Here is a 20,391-nt window from a genome sequence, read left to right as displayed (position 1 = left end):
TTTATTTATATTTGGCTTAACTCATGTTCAACTTACTCCTATTTTTAAATCAAACAAACCTCGCATTTTTTTTTTTTTTTTTTTTTTTTTTTTTTTTTTGCAAAAAAAAAAAAAATGCAAAATACGCAACACTTCCCTGTGAGGTCACCCATCCTAGTACTACTCTCGCCCAAGCACGCTTAACTGCGGAGTTCTGATGGGATCCGGTACATTAGTGCTGCTATGATCGCACCCGAAAATAAAGCGGTTTTATTTATATTTGGCTTAACTCATGTTCGAACTTACTCTATTTTTAAATCGAAACAAACCTCGGCATTTTTTATTTTTTTATTTTTTTTTTTTTTTTAAAAAAAAAAATGCAAAATAGGTGCAACACGAGGACTTCCCAGAGGTCACCCATCCTAGTACTACTCTCAAGCACGCTTTAATCAAGAGTTTCTCATGGGATCCGCATTAGTGCTTGGTATGATCGCATCCCGAAAAATAAAGCGGTTTTATTTATATTTGGCTTAACTCATGTTCGAACTTACTCCTATTTTTAAATCGAAACAAACCTCGGCATTTTATTTTTATTTTTTTTTTTTTTTTTTTTTTTTTTTTTTTTTAAAAAAAAATTGCAAAATAGGGGTGCAACACGAGGACTTCCCAGGAGGTCACCCATCCTAGTACTACTCTCCCAAGCACGCTTTAATCATGGAGTTCTCATGGGATCCGGCATTTAGTGCCGGTATGATCGCACCAAAAAAAAAGCGTTTTTATTTATATTTGGCTTAACTCATGTTCGAACTTACTCCTATTTTTTTAAATCAAACAAACCTCGGCATTTTTTTTTTTTTTTTTTTTTTTTTTTTTTTTTTTTTTTTTTTTTTTAAAATAAATTGCAAAATAGGGTGCAACACGAGGACTTCCTGTGAGGTCACCCATCCTAGTACTACTCTCCCAAGCAAGCACGCGCTTTAATCAAGGAGTTCTGATGGGATCCGGTGCATTAGTGCTGGTATGATCGCACCCGAAATAAAGCGTTTTATTTATATTTGGCTTAACTCATGTTCGAACTTACTCCTATTTTTTAAATCAAACAAACCTCGCATTTTTTATTTTTTATTTTTTTTTTTTTTTTTTTTAAAAAAATTGCAAAATAGGGTGCAACACGAGGACTTCCTGTGAGGTCACCCATCCTAGTACTACTCGCCCAAGCAAGCGCTTTAATCAGGAGTTTCTCATGGGATCCGGTACATTAGTGCTGGTATGATCGCACCCGAAAATAAAGCGGTTTTATTTATATTTGGCTTAACTCATGTTCGAACTTACTCCTATTTTTAAATCGAAACAAACCTCGGCATTTTTTATTTTTTTTTTTTTTTTTTTTAAAAAAAAATTGCAAAATAGGGGTGCAACACGAGGACTTCCCAGGAGGTCACCCATCCTAGTACTACTCTCGCCCAAGCACGCTTAACTGCGGAGTTCTGATGGGATCCGGTGCATTAGTGCTGGTATGATCGCACCCGAAAATAAAGCGGTTTTATTTATATTTGGCTTAACTCATGTTCGAACTTACTCCTATTTTTAAATCGAAACAAACCTCGCATTTTTTTTTTTTTTTTTTTTTTTTTTTTTTTTTTAAAAAAATTGCAAAATAGGGTGCAACACGAGGACTTCCTGAGGTCACCCATCCTAGTACTACTTCTCGCCAAGCACGCTTTAATCAAGGAGGAGTTCATGGGATCCGGTGCATTAGTGCTGGTATGATCGCACCCGAAAATAAAGCGGTTTTATTTATATTTGGCTTAACTCATGTTCGAACTTACTCCTATTTTTAAATCGAAACAAACCTCGGCATTTTTTTTTTTATTTTTTTTAAAAAAAAAAAATTGCAAAATAGGGGTGCAACACGAGGACTTCCCAGGAGGTCACCCATCCTAGTACTACTCTCGCCCAAGCACGCTTTAATCATGGAGTTCTCATGGGATCCGGCATTAGTGTGCCGGTATGATCGCATCCAAAAATAAAGCGGTTTTATTTTATTTGGTTTTTTATTTATATTTGGCTTAACTTTTTATGTTCGTTCGAACTTACGCCAATTTTTTTTAAATCGAAACAAACCTCGCATTTTTTTATTTTTTTTTTTTTTTTTTTTTTTTGCAAAAAATAACAACACGGACTTCCCTGTGAGGTCACCCATCCTAGTACTACTCTCGCCAAGCACGCTTTAATCAAGTTCTCATGGGATCCGGTGCATTAGTGCCGGTATGATCGCACCAAAAATAAAGCGGTTTTTATTTATATTTGGCTTAACTCATGTTCAAACTTACTCCTTTTTAAATCGAAAAAACCTTTTTTTATTTTTTTTTTTTTTTTTTTTTTTTTTTTTTTTTTAAAAAAAATGCAAAATACGGTGCAACACGAGGACTTCCCAGGAGGTCACCCATCCTAGTACTACTCTCGCCCAAGCACGCTTAACTGCGAGTTCTGATGGGATCCGGTGCATTAGTGCTGGTATGATCGCACCCGAAAATATAGCGGTTTTATTTATATTTGGCTTAACTCATGTTCGAACTTACTCCTATTTTTAAATCGAAACAAACCTTTTTTTTTTATTTTTTTTTTTTTTTTTTTTTTTTTTTTTAAAAAAAATTGCAAAATAGGGTGCAACACGAGGACTTCCTCCTGTGAGGTCACCCATCCTAGTACTACTCGCCAAGCACGCTTTTAATCATGGAGTTCTGATGGGATCCGGTGCATTAGTGCTGGTATGATCGCACCCGGAAATAAAGCGGTTTTATTTATATTTGGCTTAACTCATGTTCGAACTTACTCCTATTTTTAAATCGAAACAAACCTCGGCATTTTTTATTTTTTTTTTTTTAAAAAAAAAAAAATTGCAAAATAGGGGTGCAACACGAGGACTTCCCAGGAGGTCACCCATCCTAGTACTACTCTCGCCCAAGCACGCTTTAATCAAGGAGTTCACATGGGATCCGTGCATTAGTATTAGTGGGTATATGATCGCATCCAAAAATAAAGCGGTTTTATTTATATTTTTGGCTAACTCATGTTCGAACTTACTTCTATTTTTAAATCGAAACAAACCTAGCATTTTTTTTTTTTTTTTTTTTTTTTTTTTAAAAAAAATTGCAAAATAGGGGTGCAACACGAGGATTTCCTTGAGGTCACCCATCCTAGTACTACTACTCTCGCCAAAACGCTTTTAATCATTTAGTTCTTTTTGGGATCCGATTTTAGTTGTTTTTATGATCGCACAAACCAAAATAAAGCGTTTTATTTATATTTTTGCTTAACTCATGTTCGAACTTACTCCTATTTTTTAAATCAAACAAACCTCGGCATTTTTTTTTTTTTTTTTTTTTTTTTGCAAATTGCAAAATAGGTGCAACACAACAGGACTTCCTGTGAGGTCACCCATCCTAGTACTACTCTCGCCCAAGCACGCTTTAATCATGGAGTTCACGGGATCCGGATGCATTAGTGCCGGTATGATCGCACCCGGAAAATAAAGCGGTTTTATTTATATTTGGCTTAACTCATGTTCGAACTTACTCCTATTTTAAATCAAAACAAACCTTTTTTTATTTTTTTTTTTTTTATTTTTTTTTTTTTTTTAAAAATTGCAAAATAGGGTGCAACACGAGGACTTCCCTGAGGTCACCCATCCTAGTACTACTCTCGCCAAAGCACGCTTTAATCATGGAGTTCATGGGATCCGGCATTTAGTGCCGGTATGATCGCGCATCAAAAAATAAAGCGTTTTATTTATATTTTGGCTTAACTCATGTTCGAACTTACTCCTATTTTTAAATCGAAACAAACCTCGGCATTTTTTTTTTTTTTTTTTTTTTTTTTTTTTAAAAATTGCAAAATAGGGGTGCAACACGAGGACTTCCCAGGAGGTCACCCATCCTAGTACTACTCTCGCCCAAGCACGCTTTAATCATGGAGTTCATGGGATCCGGTGCATTAGTGCTGGTATGATCGCACCCTCAAAAAAAAAGCGGTTTTATTTATATTTGGCTTAACTCATGTTCGAACTTACTCCTATTTTAAATCAAAACAAACCTCATTTTTTTTTTTTTTTTTTTTTTTTTTTTTTTAAAAAATTGCAAAATAGGGGTGCAACACGAGGACTTCCTGTGAGGTCACCCATCCTAGTACTACTCTCGCCAAGCACGCTTTTTAATCATGGAGTTCTCATGGGATCCGCATTAGTGCCGGTATGATCGCACCAAAAATAAAGCGGTTTTATTTATATTTGGCTTAACTCATGTTCGAACTTACTCCTAATTTTAAATCGAAACAATCCTCGGCATTTTTTTTTTTTATTTTTTTTTTTTTTTTTTTTAAAAAAAATTGCAAAATAGGGTGCAACACGAGGACTTCCCAGGAGGTCACCCATCCTAGTACTACTCTCGCCCAAGCACGCTTTTAATCATGGAGTTCTCGGGGATCCGTGCATTAGTGCCGGTATGATCGCACCCGTAAAAATAAAGCGTTTTATTTATATTTGGCTTAACTCATGTTCAAACTTACTCCTATTTTTAAATCAAACAAACCTCGGGCATTTTTTTTTTTTTTTTTTTTTTTTTTTTTTTTAAAAAAAAAATTGCAAAATAGGGTGCAACACGAGGACTTCCTGTGAGGTCACCCATCCTAGTACTACTCTCGCCTTCAAGCACGCTTTTAATCATGGAGTTCACGGGATCCGGTGCATTAGTAGCCGGTATGATCGCACCCTAAAAAATAAAGCGGTTTTATTTATATTTGGCTTAACTCATGTTCGAACTTACTCCTATTTTTAAATCGAAACAAACCTCGGCATTTTTTTTTTTTTTTTTTTTTTTTTTTTTTTTTTTTTTTTAAAATAAATTGCAAAATAGGTGCAACACGAGGACTTCCCAAGAGGTCACCCATCCTAGTACTACTCTCGCCCAAGCACGCTTAACTGCGGAGTTCTGATGGGATCCGGTGCATTAGTGCTGGTATGATCGCACCCGAAAATAAAGCGGTTTTATTTATATTTGGCTTAACTCATGTTCGAACTTACTCCTATTTTTAAATCGAAACAAACCTCGGCATTTTTTATTTTTTTTTTTTTTTTTTTTTAAAAAAAAATTGCAAAATAGGGGTGCAACACGAGGACTTCCCAGGAGGTCACCCATCCTAGTACTACTCTCGCCAAGCACGCTTTAATCATGGAGTTCATGGGGATCCGTGCATTAGTGCCGGTATGATCGCATCCCAAAAATAAAGCGTTTTATTTATATTTGGCTTAACTCATGTTCAACTTACTCCTATTTTTAAATCGAAACAAACCTCGCATTTTTTTTTTTTTTTTTTTTTTTTTTAAAAAAAAAAAATTGCAAAATAGGGTGCAACACGAGGACTTCCCAGGAGGTCACCCATCCTAGTACTACTCTCGCCCAAGCACGCTTTAATCATGGAGTTCATGGGATCCGCATTAGTGCTGGTATGATCGCACCCAAAAATAAAGCGTTTTTATTTATATTTGGCTTAACTCATGTTCAAACTTACTCCTATTTTTAAATCGAAACAAACCTCGGCATTTTTTATTTTTTTTTTTTTTTTTAAAAAAAAAAAAAAAAAAAAATAAAAAATGCAACAACACGAGGACTTCCCAGAGGTCACCCATCCTAGTACTACTCTCGCCAAGCACGCTTTTAATCATGGAGTTTCTCACGGGATCCGTGCATTAGTGCGGGTATGATCGCACTCGAAAAAAAGCGTTTTTTTATTTATATTTTAACTTAACTCATGTTCAAACTTTTAAATCCTATTTTTAAATCAAACAAACCTTTTTTTTTTTTTTTTTTTTTTTTTTTTTTTTTTTTTTAAAAAAAAAATTGCAAAATAGGGTGCAACACGAGGACTTCCTGTGAGGTCACCCATCCTAGTACTACTCTCGCCAAGCACGCTTTTAATCATGGAGTTCATGGGATCCGATGATGCATTAGTGCTGGTATGATCGCACCCGAAAATAAAGCGGTTTTATTTATATTTGGCTTAACTCATGTTCAAACTTTACTCCTATTTTAAATCAAAACAAACCTCGCATTTTTTTTTTTTTTTTTTTTATTTTTTTTTTTTTAAAAAATTGCAAAATAGGGGTGCAACACGAGGACTTCCCGAGGTCACCCATCCTAGTACTACTCGCCCAAGCACGCTTTTAATCATGGAGTTCTCATGGGATCCGCATTATATTAGTGCCGGTATGATCGCATCCCGAAATAAAAGTTTTATTTATATTTGGCTTAACTCATGTTCAAAACTTACTCCTTTTTAAATCAAAACAAACCTCGGCATTTTTTTTTTTTTTTTTTTTTTTTTTTTTTTTTTTAAAAAAACGAGGCAAAATTCCTGCAACACGAGGTCACCCATCACCCATCCTAGTACTACTCTCGCCAAGCACGCTTTAATCAAGGAGTTCATGGGATCCGGTGCATTAGTGCTGGTATGATCGCACCCAAAAATATAAAGCGGTTTTATTTTTATATTTGGCTTAACTCATTGTTCAACTTACTCCTATTTTTAAATCAAACAAACCTTTTTTTTTTTTTTTTTTTTTTTTTTTTAAAAAAAAAAAAAAAAATAGGGGTGCAACACGAGGACTTCCTGTGAGGTCACCCATCCTAGTACTACTACTCTCGCCAAGCACGCTTTAATCATGGAGTTCATGGGATCCGGTGCATTAGTGCTGGTATGATCGCACCTTGAAATAAAGCGGTTTTATTTATATTTGGCTTAACTCATGTTCAAACTTACTCCTATTTTAAATCAAACAAACCTCGGCATTTTTTTTTTTTTTTATTTTTTTTTTTTAAAAAAAATTGCAAAATAGGGTGCAACACGAGGGACTTCCCGGTCACCCATCCTAGTACTACTACTCGCCAAGCACGCTTTTAATCAAGGAGTTCACGGGATCCGCATGCATTAGTGCCGGTATGATCGCACCCAAAATAAAGCGGTTTTATTTATATTTGGCTTAACTCATGTTCGAACTTACTCCTATTTTAAATCAAAACAAACCTCGGCATTTTTTTTTTTTTTTTTTAAAAAAATTGCAAAATAGGGGTGCAACACGAGGACTTCCTGTGAGGTCACCCATCCTCCTAGTACTACTTCCTCGCCTTCAAGCACGCTTTAATCATGAGGAGTTTCTCATGGGATCCGGTGCATTAGTGTGGTATGATCGCACCCGAAAAATAAAGCGTTTTTTATTTATATTTGCTTTAACTCATGTTCGAACTTACTCCTATTTTTTTAAATCAAAACAAACCTCGGCATTTTTTTTTTTTTTTTTTTTTTTTTTTTTTTTTTTTTTTGCAAAATAGGGGTGCAACACGAGGACTTCCTGTGAGGTCACCCATCCTAGTACTACTACTCGCCAAGCACGCTTTTAACTCATGGAGTTCATGGGATCCGCATTTAGTGTTAGGTATGATCGCACCCGAAAAAAAAGCGTTTTTTTTTTTTATATTTGGCTTAACTCATGTTCAAACTTACTCCTATTTTAAATCGAAAAAAAACCTCATTTTTTTTTTTTTTTTTTTTTTTTTTAAAAAAAAAAATTGCAATAGGGTGCAACACGAGGACTTCCTGTGAGGTCACCCATCCTAGTACTACTTCTCGCCAAAGCACGCTTTTAATCAAGGAGTTCACGGGATCCGTGCATTAGTGCCGGTATGATCGCACCCGAAAATAAAAGTTTTTTTTTTATATTTGGCTTAACTCATGTTCGAACTTACTCCTATTTTTAAATCAAAACAAACCTCGGCATTTTTTTTTTTTTTTTTTTTTTTTTTTTTTTTGCAAAAAAATTGCAAAATAGGTGCAACACGAGGACTTCCCAGAGGTCACCCATCCTAGTACTACTCTCGCCAAGCACGCTTTAATCATGGAGTTCATGGGATCCGCATTAGTGCCGGTATGATCGCATCCGAAAAATAAAGCGGTTTTTTTTTATATTTGGCTTAACTCATGTTCAACTTACTCCTATTTTTAAATCAAACAAACCTCGCATTTTTTTTTTTTTTTTTTTTTTTTTTTTTTATTTTTTAAAAAAAATTGCAAAATACGGTGGACTTCCCCTGAGGTCACCCATCCTAGTACTACTCGCCCAAGCACGCTTTAATCATGGAGAGTCACGGGATCCGGCATTTAGTGCCGGTATGATCGCATCTCAAAAAAAAAGCGTTTTTTTTTTATATTTGGCTTAACTCATGTTCAACTTACTCCTATTTTTAATCAAAACAAACCTCGGCATTTTTTTTTTTTTTTTTTTTTAAAAAAATTTTTTTTTTTAAAAAAATTGCAAAATAAACAACACGAGGACTTCCCCTGGTCACCCATCCTAGTACTACTTCTCCCAAGCACGCTTTAATCAAGGAGTTCTCGATGGATCCGCATTAGTGCCGGTATGATCGCACCCGAAAATATAAGCGTTTTTTTATATTTGGCTTAACTCATGTTCGAACTTACTCCTATTTTTTAAATCAAACAAACCTCGATTTTTTTATTTTTTTTTTTTTTTTTTTTAAAAAAATTGCAAAATAGGGGCAACACGAGGACTTCCCTGAGAGGTCACCCATCCTAGTACTACTCTCCCCAAGCACGCTTTAATCATGGAGTTCTCGATGGGATCCGCATTTTAGTAGCCGGTATGATCGCACCCAAAAATAAAGCGTTTTTTTATATTTGGCTTAACTCATGTTCAACTTACTCCTATTTTTAAATCAAACAAACCTTTTTATTTTTTATTTTTTTTTTTTATTTTTTATTTTTTTTTTTTAAAAATTGCAAAAATAGGGTGCAACACGAGGACTTCCCCTGAGAGGTCACCCATCCTAGTACTACTCTCGCCAAGCACGCTTTAATCATGAGTTCTCACGGGATCCGATGCATTAGTGCCGGTATGATCGCACCCTAAAAAAAAAAGCGTTTTATTTATATTTGGCTTAACTCATGTTCGAACTTACTCCTATTTTTAAATCAAACAAACCTCGCATTTTTTTTTTTTTTTTTTTTTATTTTTTTTTTTATTTTTTTTTTTTAAAAAAAAAAATGCAAAATAGGGTGCAACACGAGGACTTCCTGTGAGGTCACCCATCCTAGTACTACTCTCGCCAAGCACGCTTTAATCATGGAGTTCTCATGGGATCCGTGCATTAGTGCCCGTATGATGATCGCACCGAAAAAATAAAGCGGTTTTATTTATATTTGGCTTAACTCATGTTCGAACTTACTCCTATTTTTTTATCAAAACAAACCTCATTTTTTTTTTTTTTTTTTTTTTTTTTTTTTTTTTTTTGCAAAAAATAGGGGTGCAACACGAGGACTTCCCAGGAGGTCACCCATCCTAGTACTACTCTCGCCCAAGCACGCTTAACTCCGGAGTTCTGATGGGATCCGCATTAGTGCTGGTATGATCGCACCCGAAAATAAAGCGGTTTTATTTATATTTGGCTTAACTCATGTTCGAACTTACTCCTATTTTTAAATCGAAAAAACCTCGGCATTTTTTATTTTTTTTTTTTTTTTTTTTTTTTTTTAAAAAATAATAGGGGCAACACGAGGGACTTCCTGAGAGGTCACCCATCCTAGTACTACTCTCTCCAAAGCACGCTTTAATCATGAGTTCTCATGGGATCCGGTGCATTAGTGTGGTATGATCGCACCCTAAAAAAAAAGCGTTTTATTTATATTTGGCTTAACTCATGTTCGAACTTACTCCTATTTTTAAATCAAAACAAACCTCCATTTTTTTTTTTTTTTTTTTTTTTTTTTTTTTTTTTTTTATTTTTTTTTTTTTTTTTTTTTTTGCAAAATGCAAAAATGGTGCAACACGAGGACTTCCCTGTGAGGTCACCCATCCTAGTACTACTCTCGCCAAGCACGCTTTAATCATGGAGTTCTCATGGGATCCGTGCATTAGTGCCGGTATGATCGCATCCCGAAAATAAAAAGGTTTTTATTATATTTGGCTTAACTCATGTTCAACTTACTCCTATTTTTTAAATCGAAACAAACCTAGGCATTTTTTTTTTTTTTTTTTTTTTTTTTTTTTTTTTTTAAAAAAAAAAAAAATTGCAAAATAGGGGTGCAACACGAGGACTTCCCAGGAGGTCACCCATCCTAGTACTACTCTCGCCCAAGCACGCTTAACTGCGGAGTTCTGATGGGATCCGGTGCATTAGTGCTGGTATGATCGCACCCGAAAATATAACAGTTTTATTTATATTTGGCTTAACTCATGTTCAAACTTACTCCTATTTTTAAATCGAAACAAACCTCAGCATTTTTTTATTTTTTTATTTATTTTTTAAATTGCAAAATATGGGTGCAACACGAGGACTTCCCAGGAGGTCGCCCATCCTAGTACTACTCTCGCCAAAGCACGCTTTAATCATGCGAGTTCACTGGGATCCGGTTTAGTGCCGGTATGATCGCATCCCAAAAATATAGCGTTTTTTATTTATATTTGGCTTAACTCATGTTCAAACTTACTCCTATTTTTAAATCGAAACAAACCTCGGCATTTTTTTTTTTTTTTTTTTTTTTTTTTTTTTTTTTTAAAAAAAATTGCAAAATATGGGTGCAACACGAGGACTTCCCAGGAGGTCACCCATCCTAGTACTACTCTCGCCCAAGCACGCTTTTAATCATGAGTTCACGATGGGATCCGGCATTATTAGTGCCGGTATGATCGCACCAAAAATAAAGCGTTTTATTTATATTTGGCTTAACTCATGTTCAACTTACTCCTATTTTAAATCAAACAAACCTCTGCATTTTTTTTTTTTTTTTTTTTTTTTTTTTTTTTTTTAAAAAAATTGCAAAAAAGGGTGCAACACGAGGACTTCCTGTGAGGTCACCCATCCTAGTACTACTCCCAAGCCCAAGCACGCTTTAATCATGAGTTCAACTATCCTAGATCCATTAATCTAGTATTAGTCATGATCGCTTTTTTTAATCAAAGAGTTTTATTTGATCCATGTCATTATTATGCTTTTTTTTTATCGCAAACCTAAAAATAAATCATGTTCGTTTTTTTATTTATATTTGGCTTAACTCATGTTCAACTTTTTATTTTTAAATCAAAAACAAACCTTTTTTTTTTTTTTTTTTTTTTTTTTAAAAAAAATTGCAAAATAGGGGTGCAACACGAGGACTTCCCAGGAGGTCACCCATCCTAGTACTACTCTCGCCCAAGCACGCTTAACTGCGGAGTTCTGATGGGATCCGGTGCATTAGTGCTGGTATGATCGCACCCGAAAATAAAGCGGTTTTATTTATATTTGGCTTAACTCATGTTCGAACTTACTCCTATTTTTAAATCGAAACAAACCTCGGCATTTTTTATTTTTTTTTTTTTATTTTTTAAAAAATTGCAAAATAGGGTGCAACACGAGGACTTCCCAAGAGGTCACCCATCCTAGTACTACTCTCGCCAAGCACGCTTTAATCATGCGGAGAGTTCTCATGGGATCCGGCATTATTAGTGTTTGGTATGATCGCACTCAAAATATAAAGGTTTTTTTATTTTTATTTGGCTTAACTCATGTTCCAACTTACTCCTATTTTTAAATCGAAACAAACCTCGGCATTTTTTATTTTTTTTTTTTTTTTTTTTTTTTTTTAAAAAAATTGCAAAATAGGGGTGCAACACGAGGACTTCCCAGGAGGTCACCCATCCTAGTACTACTCTCGCCTAAGCACGCTTAACTGCGGAGTTCTGATGGGATCCGGTGCATTAGTGCTGGTATGATCGCACCCGAAATAAAGCGGTTTTATTTATATTTGGCTTAACTCATGTTCAAACTTACTCCTATTTTTAAATCGAAACAAACCTCGGCATTTTTTATTTTTTTTTTTTTTTTTTTTTTAAAATTGCAAAATAAAATTGCAACACGAGGACTTCCCGAGGTCACCCATCCTAGTACTACTCTTTCCCAACGCGCTTAATCATGGAGTTTTCATGGGATCCGGATGCATTATTAGTGCCGTATGATCGCACCCGAAAATAAAGCGTTTTTTTATTTATATTTGGCTTAACTCATGTTCAACTTACTCCTATTTTTAAATCGAACAAACCTAGGCATTTTTATTTTTTTTTTTTTTTTTGTTTTTTAAAAAAATTGCAAAATAGGGTGCAACACGAGGACTTCCTGTGAGGTCACCCATCCTAGTACTACTCTCGCCAAGCACGCTTTTTAATCATGGAGTTCATGGGGATCCGTGCATTAGTGCCGGTATGATCGCATCCGAAAAAAAAAAAAGTTTTTTTTTTTTATATTTGGCTTAACTCATGTTCGAACTTACTCCTATTTTTAAATCAAAACAAACCTCGCATTTTTTTTTTTATTTTTTTTTTTAAAAAATTGCAAAATAGGGTGCAACACGAGGACTTCCCTGTGAGGTCACCCATCCTAGTACTACTTCGCCAAAGCACGCTTTAATCATGGAGTTCTCGATGGGATCCGGTGCATTAGTGCTTGGTATGATCGCACCCGAAATAAAGCGGTTTTTTATTTATATTTTTGCTTACTCATGTTCGAACTTACTCCTTTTTAAATCAAACAAACCTCGGCATTTTTTTTTTTTTTTTTTTTTTAAAATTATTTTTAAAAAAATTGCAAAATAGGTGCAACACGAGGACTTCCTGTGAGGTCACCCATCCTAGTACTACTCTCGCCAAGCAAGCACGCTTTAATCATGGAGTTTCATGGGATCCGGCGCATTAGTGCCGGTATGATCGCACCCAAAAAAAGCGGTTTTTTATTTATATTTGGCTTAACTCATGTTCGAACTTACTCCTATTTTTAAATCGAAACAAACCTCGGCATTTTTTTTTTTTTATTTTTTTTTTTTTTTTTTTTAAAAAAATTGCAAAAATAGTGCAACACGAGGACTTCCTGTGAGGTCACCCATCCTAGTACTACTCTCGCCTAAGCACGCTTTTAAATCATGGAGTTCATGGGGATCCGGTGCATTAGTGCTTTGTATGATCGCACCCGAAAATAAAATAGCGTTTTATTTATATTTGGCTTAACTCATGTTCGAACTTACTCCTATTTTTAAATCAAAAACAAACCTCAAATTTTTTTTTTTTTTTTTTTTTTTTTAAAAAAAAAAAAAAAATTTTTTTTGCAACACGAGGACTCCCGTGAGGTCACCCATCCTAGTACTACTCCAAGCACGCTTTAATCAAGAGTTCTTATGGGATCCGCATTATTAGTGCGGTATGATCGCACCCTAAATAAAAGCGTTTTTTTTATATTTGGCTTAACTCATGTTCAACTTACTCCTATTTTTAAATCAAAACAAACCTCGGCATTTTTTTTTTTTTTTTTTTTTTTTTTTAAAAAAATTGCAAAATAGGGGTTTTTTCACCCATCCTAGTACTTTTTTTTAACAAGCTTTTAATCAAAGTTCAACACGGATCCGGAATTAGTGCCGGTATGATCGCACCCATCCTAAATTATTTATATTTGGCTTAACTCATGTTCGAACTTATTTTTATTTTTAAATTTTTTTTTTATTTTTTTTTTTTTTTTTTTTTTTTTTTTAAAAATTGCAAAATATGGGGTGCAACATGGGGACTTCCTGAGGTCACCCATCCTAGTACTACTTGGCTTTTAATCATGGAGTTCTTCATGGGATCCGGTGCATTAGTTTTAATGATCGCACCCAAAATAAAGCTGGTTTTATTTATATTTGGCTTAACTCATGTTCAAACTTACTCCTATTTTAAATCGAAACAAACCTCGGTTTTTTTTTTTTTTTTTTTTTTAAAAAAAAAAAAATTGCAAAATAGGGGTGCAACACGACGGGACTTCCTGTGAGGTCACCCATCCTAGTACTACTCTCGCCAAGCACGCTTTAATCATGGAGTTCTCGATGGGATCCGTGCATTAGTGCCGGTATGATCGCATCGAAAATAAAGCGGTTTTTATTTTTATTTATTTAACTATTTCGAACTTAACTCATTTTTAAATCTTACAAACCTCCTATTTTTTTTTTTTTTTTTTTTTTTTTTATTTTTTTTTTTTTTTTTTTTTTTTTTTTTTTTTTTAAAAAAAAAAAAATGCAACACGAGGACTTCCCCAGAGGTCACCCATCCTAGTACTACTCGCCAAGCACGCTTTAATCAAGCGAGTTCTCGATGGGATCCGTGCATTAGTGCTTTGGTATGATCGCACCCGAAATAAATAAGCGGTTTTATTTATATTTGGCTTAACTCATATTCGAACATACTCCAATTTTTAAATCGAAATAAACCTCTGTTTCTTTTTTCTTTTCTTTTTTTTTAAAAAAAATGCAAAAGTAGGGTGCAACACGAGGACTTCCTGTGAGGTCACCCATCCTAGTACTACTACTCGCCAAGCACGCTTTTAAATCATGGAGTTCTCACGGGATCCGTGCATTAGTGCTGGTATGATCGCACCCGAAAATAAAGCGGTTTTATTTGTATTTGACTTAACTCATGGTCAAACTTACTCCTATTTTTAAATCGAAACAAACCTCAGTTTCCTTTTTTTATTTTTTATTTTTTTTTTTTTTTTTTTTGCAAAATAAAATTTGCAACACGAGGACTTCCTGTGAGGTCACCCATCCTAGTACTACTCTCTCAAGCACGCTTTAATCAAGCGTGGAGTTCTCGATGGATCCGGCATTAGTGCTTATGATGATCGCACCCAAAATAAAGCGGTTTTATTTATATTTGGCTTAACTCATGTTCGAACTTACTCCTATTTTTAAATCGAAACAAACCTCTGCATTTTTTATTTTTTTTTTTTTTTTTTTATTTTTATTTTTTATTTTTTTAAAAAAAAATTGCAAAATAGGTGCAACATGAGGATTCCCTCCTGTGAGGTCACCCATCCTAGTACTACTACTCCCCAAGCACGCTTTTAATCATGGAGTTCACGATGGGATCCGGTTATTAGTGCTTTATGATCGCACCCGGAATAAAGCGTTTTTTTATTTATATTTGGCTTAACTCATGTTCGAACTTACTCCTATTTTTAAATCGAAACAAACCTCGGCATTTTTTATTTTTTTATTTTTTTTAAAAAAAAAAAATTGCAAAATAGGGTGCAACACGAGGACTTCCCAGGAGGTCACCCATCCTAGTACTACTTCTCGCCAAGCACGCTTTAACTCATGGAGTTCTCATGGGATCCGGTGCATTAGTGCTGGTATGATCGCACCTGGAAATAAAGCGGTTTTATTTATATTTGGCTTAACTCATGTTCGAACTTACTCCTATTTTTAAATCGAAACAAACCTCGGCATTTTTTTTTTTTTTTTTTTTTTTTAAAAAAATTGCAAAATAGGGTGCAACACGAGGACTTCCCAGGAGGTCACCCATCCTAGTACTACTCTCGCCAAAGCACGCTTAAATCATGGAGTTCTGATGGGATCCGATGCATTAGTGCTTTGGTATGATCGCACCCGAAATATAGCGTTTTATTTTTATTTTGGCTTAACTCATGTTCAACTTACTCCTATTTTTTTTAAATCGAAACAAACCTCGGCATTTTTTTTTTTTTATTTTTTTATTTTTTTTTTTTTTTTTTGCAAAAATTGCAAAATAGTGCAACACGAGGACTTCCTGTGAGGTCACCCATCCTAGTACTACTCTCGCCAAGCACGCTTTTAATCATGGAGTTCTCGATGGGATCCGGTGCATTTAGTGCCGGTATGATCGCACCAAAAATAAAGCGGTTTTTTTATTTATATTTGGCTTAACTCATGTTCGAACTTACTCCTATTTTTTTAATCGAAACAAACCTTTTTATTTTTTTTTTTTTTTTTTTTTTATTTTTTTTTTTTTTGCAAATTGCAAAATAGGGTGCAACACGAGGACTTCCTGAGGTCACCCATCCTAGTACTACTCTCCCAAGCACGCTTTTAATCATGGGTTCTTCGATGGGATCCGGCATTATTAGTGTTGTATGATCGCACCCTAAAATAAAGCGGTTTTTATTTATATTTGGCTTAACTCATGTTCGAACTTACTCCTATTTTTAAATCAAAACAAACCTCTTTTTTTTTTTTTTTTTTTTTTTTTTTTTTTTTGCAAAAAATAGGGTGCAACACGAGAGACTTCCTCCCAGAGGTCACCCATCCTAGTACTACTACTCTCGCCAAGCACGCTTTTAATCATGAGTTTTCATGGGATCCGCCATTATTAGTGCGGTATGATCGCACCCGAAATAAAGCGGTTTTATTTATATTTGGCTTAACTCATGTTCAACTTACTCCTATTTTTAAATCGAAAACAAACCTTTTTTTTTTATTTTTTTTTTTTTTTTTTTTTTTTTAAAAAAAAAAAAAAAATTGCAAAATGGGGTGCAACACGAGGACTTCCTGTGAGGTCACCCATCCTAGTACTCTCTCGCCAAGCACGCTTTAATCATGAGTTCTACGGGATCCGGCATTAGTGCCGGTATGATCGCACCCAAAAAAAATATAAAGTTTTTTTATTTATATTTGGCTAACTCATGTTCGAACTTTACTATTTTTAAATCGAAACAAACCTCGGCATTTTTTTTATTTTTTTATTTTTTTTTTTTAAAAAAATGCAAAAAATGGGTGCAACACGGGGACTTCCTGTGAGGTCACCCATCCTAGTACTACTCTCGCCAAGCACGCTTTAATCAAGAGTTCTCATGGGATCCGGTGCATTAGTAGTGTCGGTATGATCGCACCCGAAAAATAAAGTTTTTATTTATATTTTTAACTATGTTCGACTTCATGTTCAATCTTACTACTTTTTTTTTAAATTTTTTTTTTAACCTTTTTTTTTTTTTTTTTTTTTTTTAAAAAAATTGCAAAATATTTGCAACACGAGGACTTCCCTGAGGTCACCCATCCTAGTACTACTTCAAAAGCACGCTTTAATCTATGAGTTCATGGGATCCGGTGCATTAGTGCTGGTATGATCGCACACGAAAATAAAGCGGTTTTATTTATATTTGGCTTAACTCATGTTCGAACTTACTCCTATTTTTAAATCGAAACAAACCTCGGCATTTTTTTTTTTTTTTTTTTTTTTAAAAAATTGCAAAATAAGGGTGCAACACGAGGACTTCCCAGGAGGTCACCCATCCTAGTACTACTCTCGCCCAAGCACGCTTAACTGAGGAGTTCTGATGGGATCCGGTGCATTAGTGCTGGTATGATCGCACCCGAAAATAAAGCGGTTTTATTTATATTTGGCTTAACTCATGTTCGAACTTACTCCTATTTTTAAATCGAAACAAACCTCGGCATTTTTTATTTTTTTTTTTTTTAAAAAAAAAAAAAATAGGGTGCAACGAGGACTTTCCTGTGAGGTCACCCATCCTAGTACTACTCTCGCCAAGCACGCTTTTAATCATGGAGTTCGATGGGATCCGGTGCATTAGTGCTGGTATGATCGCACCCAAAAAATAAAGCGGTTTTATTTATATTTGGCTTAACTCATGTTCAAACTTACTCCTATTTTTAAATCGAAACAAACCTCGGCATTTTTATTTTTTTTTTTTTTTTTTTAAAAAATGCAAAATAGGTGCAACACGAGGACTTCCAGGGAGGTCACCCATCCTAGTACACTCTCGCCCAAGCACGCTTTAAAATTTAACGGAGTTCATGGGATCCGGCATTTAGTGCTTTGTATGATCGCACCCGAAAAATAAAGCTGTTTTATTTATATTTGGCTTAACTCATGTTCGAACTTACTCCTATTTTTAAATCGAAACAAACCTCGGTTTTTTATTTTTTTTTTTTTTTTTTTTTTTTTTTTTTTTTAAAAAAAAAAATAAAATAGGGTGCAACAACACGAGACTTCCTGTGAGGTCACCCATCCTAGTACTACTCGCCAAAGCACGCTTTAATCAAGGAGTTCTCATGGATCCGGTGCATTAGTGTTTGTATGATCGCACCCAAAAATAAAGCGTTTTATTTATATTTGGCTTAACTCATGTTCGAACTTACTCCTATTTTTTTTAAATCGAAACAAACCTCGGCATTTTTTTTTTTTTTTTTTTTTTTTTTTTTAAAAAAATGCAAAATAGGGTGCAACACGAGGGACTTCCTGTGAGGTCACCCATCCTAGTACTACTCTCGCCCAAGCACGCTTAACTGCGGAGTTCTGATGGGATCCGTGCATTAGTGCTAGTATGATCGCACCCGAAATAAAGCGGTTTTATTTATATTTGGCTTAACTCATGTTCGAACTTACTCCTATTTTTAAATCGAAACAAACCTTTTTTTTTTTTTTTTTTTATTTTTTTTTTTGTTTTTAAAAAAAAAATTGCAAAATAAAGGTGCAACACGAGGACTTCCTGAGGTCACCCATCCTAGTACTACTTTGCGCCAAGCACGCTTTAATCATGAGTTCTCGGGGGATCCGGGCATGCATTAGTGCGGGTATGATCGCACCAAAATAAAGCGGTTTTTTTATATTTGGCTTAACTCATGTTCGAACTTACTCCTATTTTTAAATCGAAACAAACCTCGGCATTTTTTTTTTTATTTTTTTTTTTTTTTTTTTAAAAAAAAAAATTGCAAAATAGGGTGCAACACGAGGACTTCCTAGGAGGTCACCCATCCTAGTACTACTCTCCCAAAGCACGCTTTAATCATCATGAGTTCGATGGGATCCGGTGCATTAGTGCTGGTATGATCGCACCCGAAAATATAGCGGTTTTATTTATATTTGGCTTAACTCATGTTCGAACTTACTTCAATTTTTAAATCGAAACAAACCTCGGCATTTTTTATTTTTTTATTTTTTTTTTTTAAAAAAAAAATGCAAAATAGGGGTGCAACACGAGGACTTCCCAGGAGGTCACCCATCCTAGTACTACTCTCGCCCAAGCACGCTTAACTGCGGAGTTCTGATGGGATCCGGTGCATTAGTGCTGGTATGATCGCACCCGAAAATAAAGCGGTTTTATTTATATTTGGCTTAACTCATGTTCGAACTTACTCCTATTTTTAAATCGAAACAAACCTCATTTTTTTTTTTTTTTTTATTTTTTTTTTTAAAAAAAAAAAATTGCAAAATAGGGTGCAACACGAGGACTTCCCAGGAGGTCACCCATCCTAGTACTACTCTCGCCCAAGCACGCTTAACTGCGGAGTTCTGATGGGATCCGGTGCATTAGTGCTGGTATGATCGCACCCGTAAATAAAGCGGTTTTATTTATATTTGGCTTAACTCATGTTCGAACTTACTCCTATTTTTAAATCGAAACAAACCTTTTTTTTTTATTTTTTTTTTTTTTTTATTTTTTTTTAAAAAAAAATTGCAAAATAGGTGCAACACGAGGACTTCCCTGGAGGTCACCCATCCTAGTACTACTCTCTCCCAAGCACGCTTTAATCATGGAGTTTTGATGGGATCCGATGCATTAGTGCCGGTATGATCGCACCCAAAATAAAGCGTTTTTTATATTTTGGCTTAACTCATGTTCGAACTTACTTCAATTTTTAAATCGAAACAAACCTCGGCATTTTTTATTTTTTTTTTTTTTTTAAAAAAAAATGCAAAATAAATAGGTGCAACACGAGGACTTCCCTGTGAGGTCACCCATCCTAGTACTACTCTCTCCCAAGCACGCTTTAATCATGGAGTTCACATGGGATCCGTGCATTAGTGCCGGTATGATCGCACCCAAAAAAAAAAGTAGTTTTATTTATATTTGGCTTAACTCATGTTCAACTTACTCCTATTTTTAAATCAAAAAAAACCTTTTTTTTTTTTTTTTTTTTATTTTTTTTTTTTAAAAAAAAAAAAATTGCAAAATAGGTGCAACACGAGGACTTCCTGTGAGGTCACCCATCCTAGTACTACTCTCGCCAAAGCACGCTTTAATCATGCGAGTTCTCATGGGATCCGTGCATTAGTGCTTTGGTATGATCGCACCCGAAAAATAAAGCGGTTTTATTTATATTTGGCTTAACTCATGTTCAACTTACTCCTATTTTAAATCGAAAAAACAAACTCTATTTTTTATTTTTTTTTTTATTTTTTTTTTTTTAAAAAATTGCAAAAAAAGGGTGCAACACGAGGACACTCCTGTCCTGAGGTCACCCATCCTAGTACTACTACTCTCCCAAGCACGCTTTTAATCATGAGTTCTCATGGGATCCGTGCATTAGTGCCGGTATGATCGCATCCAAAATAAAGCGTTTTTTATTTATATTTGGCTTAACTCATGTTCAAACTTACTCCTATTTTTTAAATCAAAACAAACCTCGCATTTTTTTTTTTTTTTTTTTTTTTTTATTTTTTAAAAAAAATTGCAAAATAGGGGTGCAACACGAGGACTTCCCAGGAGGTCACCCATCCTAGTACTACTCTCTCCC

The 20,391-nt window shown here is 34.8% G+C and overlaps 8 non-coding genes and 12 pseudogenes across 8 annotated transcripts; all 20 read right to left on the bottom strand.

The window, feature by feature from the left end:
- Nucleotides 1-111: 111 nt before the first annotated feature.
- LOC147493548 (5S ribosomal RNA) lies at nt 112-234 on the bottom strand (annotated as a pseudogene).
- Nucleotides 235-1,388: 1,154 nt separating this feature from the next.
- LOC147493547 (5S ribosomal RNA) lies at nt 1,389-1,507 on the bottom strand. Its single transcript, XR_015200573.1, has one exon. It is a non-coding gene; the product is annotated as a 5S ribosomal RNA (ribosomal RNA).
- A 374-nt stretch (nt 1,508-1,881) lies between these two features.
- On the bottom strand, nt 1,882-2,001 carry LOC147493546 (5S ribosomal RNA; annotated as a pseudogene).
- Nucleotides 2,002-2,392: 391 nt separating this feature from the next.
- On the bottom strand, nt 2,393-2,510 carry LOC147493545 (5S ribosomal RNA; annotated as a pseudogene).
- A 1,370-nt stretch (nt 2,511-3,880) lies between these two features.
- LOC147493544 (5S ribosomal RNA) lies at nt 3,881-3,998 on the bottom strand (annotated as a pseudogene).
- Nucleotides 3,999-4,374: 376 nt separating this feature from the next.
- Nucleotides 4,375-4,493, bottom strand: LOC147493543 (5S ribosomal RNA; annotated as a pseudogene).
- A 396-nt stretch (nt 4,494-4,889) lies between these two features.
- Nucleotides 4,890-5,008, bottom strand: LOC147493542 (5S ribosomal RNA). The gene has a single exon (XR_015200467.1). It is a non-coding gene; the product is annotated as a 5S ribosomal RNA (ribosomal RNA).
- Nucleotides 5,009-5,381: 373 nt separating this feature from the next.
- On the bottom strand, nt 5,382-5,496 carry LOC147493541 (5S ribosomal RNA; annotated as a pseudogene).
- A 3,854-nt stretch (nt 5,497-9,350) lies between these two features.
- On the bottom strand, nt 9,351-9,466 carry LOC147493540 (5S ribosomal RNA; annotated as a pseudogene).
- Nucleotides 9,467-10,126: 660 nt separating this feature from the next.
- On the bottom strand, nt 10,127-10,245 carry LOC147493539 (5S ribosomal RNA). The gene has a single exon (XR_015200572.1). It is a non-coding gene; the product is annotated as a 5S ribosomal RNA (ribosomal RNA).
- A 376-nt stretch (nt 10,246-10,621) lies between these two features.
- LOC147493538 (5S ribosomal RNA) lies at nt 10,622-10,743 on the bottom strand (annotated as a pseudogene).
- A 440-nt stretch (nt 10,744-11,183) lies between these two features.
- LOC147493537 (5S ribosomal RNA) lies at nt 11,184-11,302 on the bottom strand. Its single transcript, XR_015200570.1, has one exon. It is a non-coding gene; the product is annotated as a 5S ribosomal RNA (ribosomal RNA).
- Nucleotides 11,303-11,686: 384 nt separating this feature from the next.
- Nucleotides 11,687-11,805, bottom strand: LOC147493536 (5S ribosomal RNA). The gene has a single exon (XR_015200507.1). It is a non-coding gene; the product is annotated as a 5S ribosomal RNA (ribosomal RNA).
- A 3,318-nt stretch (nt 11,806-15,123) lies between these two features.
- LOC147493535 (5S ribosomal RNA) lies at nt 15,124-15,244 on the bottom strand (annotated as a pseudogene).
- Nucleotides 15,245-15,366: 122 nt separating this feature from the next.
- On the bottom strand, nt 15,367-15,488 carry LOC147493534 (5S ribosomal RNA; annotated as a pseudogene).
- A 1,620-nt stretch (nt 15,489-17,108) lies between these two features.
- LOC147493533 (5S ribosomal RNA) lies at nt 17,109-17,227 on the bottom strand. The gene has a single exon (XR_015200518.1). It is a non-coding gene; the product is annotated as a 5S ribosomal RNA (ribosomal RNA).
- Nucleotides 17,228-18,090: 863 nt separating this feature from the next.
- Nucleotides 18,091-18,209, bottom strand: LOC147493532 (5S ribosomal RNA; annotated as a pseudogene).
- A 630-nt stretch (nt 18,210-18,839) lies between these two features.
- On the bottom strand, nt 18,840-18,958 carry LOC147493531 (5S ribosomal RNA). The gene has a single exon (XR_015200569.1). It is a non-coding gene; the product is annotated as a 5S ribosomal RNA (ribosomal RNA).
- A 129-nt stretch (nt 18,959-19,087) lies between these two features.
- LOC147493530 (5S ribosomal RNA) lies at nt 19,088-19,206 on the bottom strand. Its single transcript, XR_015200578.1, has one exon. It is a non-coding gene; the product is annotated as a 5S ribosomal RNA (ribosomal RNA).
- Nucleotides 19,207-19,336: 130 nt separating this feature from the next.
- LOC147493529 (5S ribosomal RNA) lies at nt 19,337-19,456 on the bottom strand (annotated as a pseudogene).
- Between the last annotated feature and the right edge of the window lie 935 nt (nt 19,457-20,391).

The sequence above is a fragment of the Coptis chinensis genome, chromosome 6 (genome assembly GCF_015680905.1).
Source record: "Coptis chinensis isolate HL-2020 chromosome 6, ASM1568090v1, whole genome shotgun sequence".
NCBI classification, from domain to species: domain Eukaryota; kingdom Viridiplantae; phylum Streptophyta; class Magnoliopsida; order Ranunculales; family Ranunculaceae; genus Coptis; species Coptis chinensis.
Note: the sequence above shows the minus strand (reverse complement) of the source record. Positions and strands in the feature narration are given on the sequence as shown.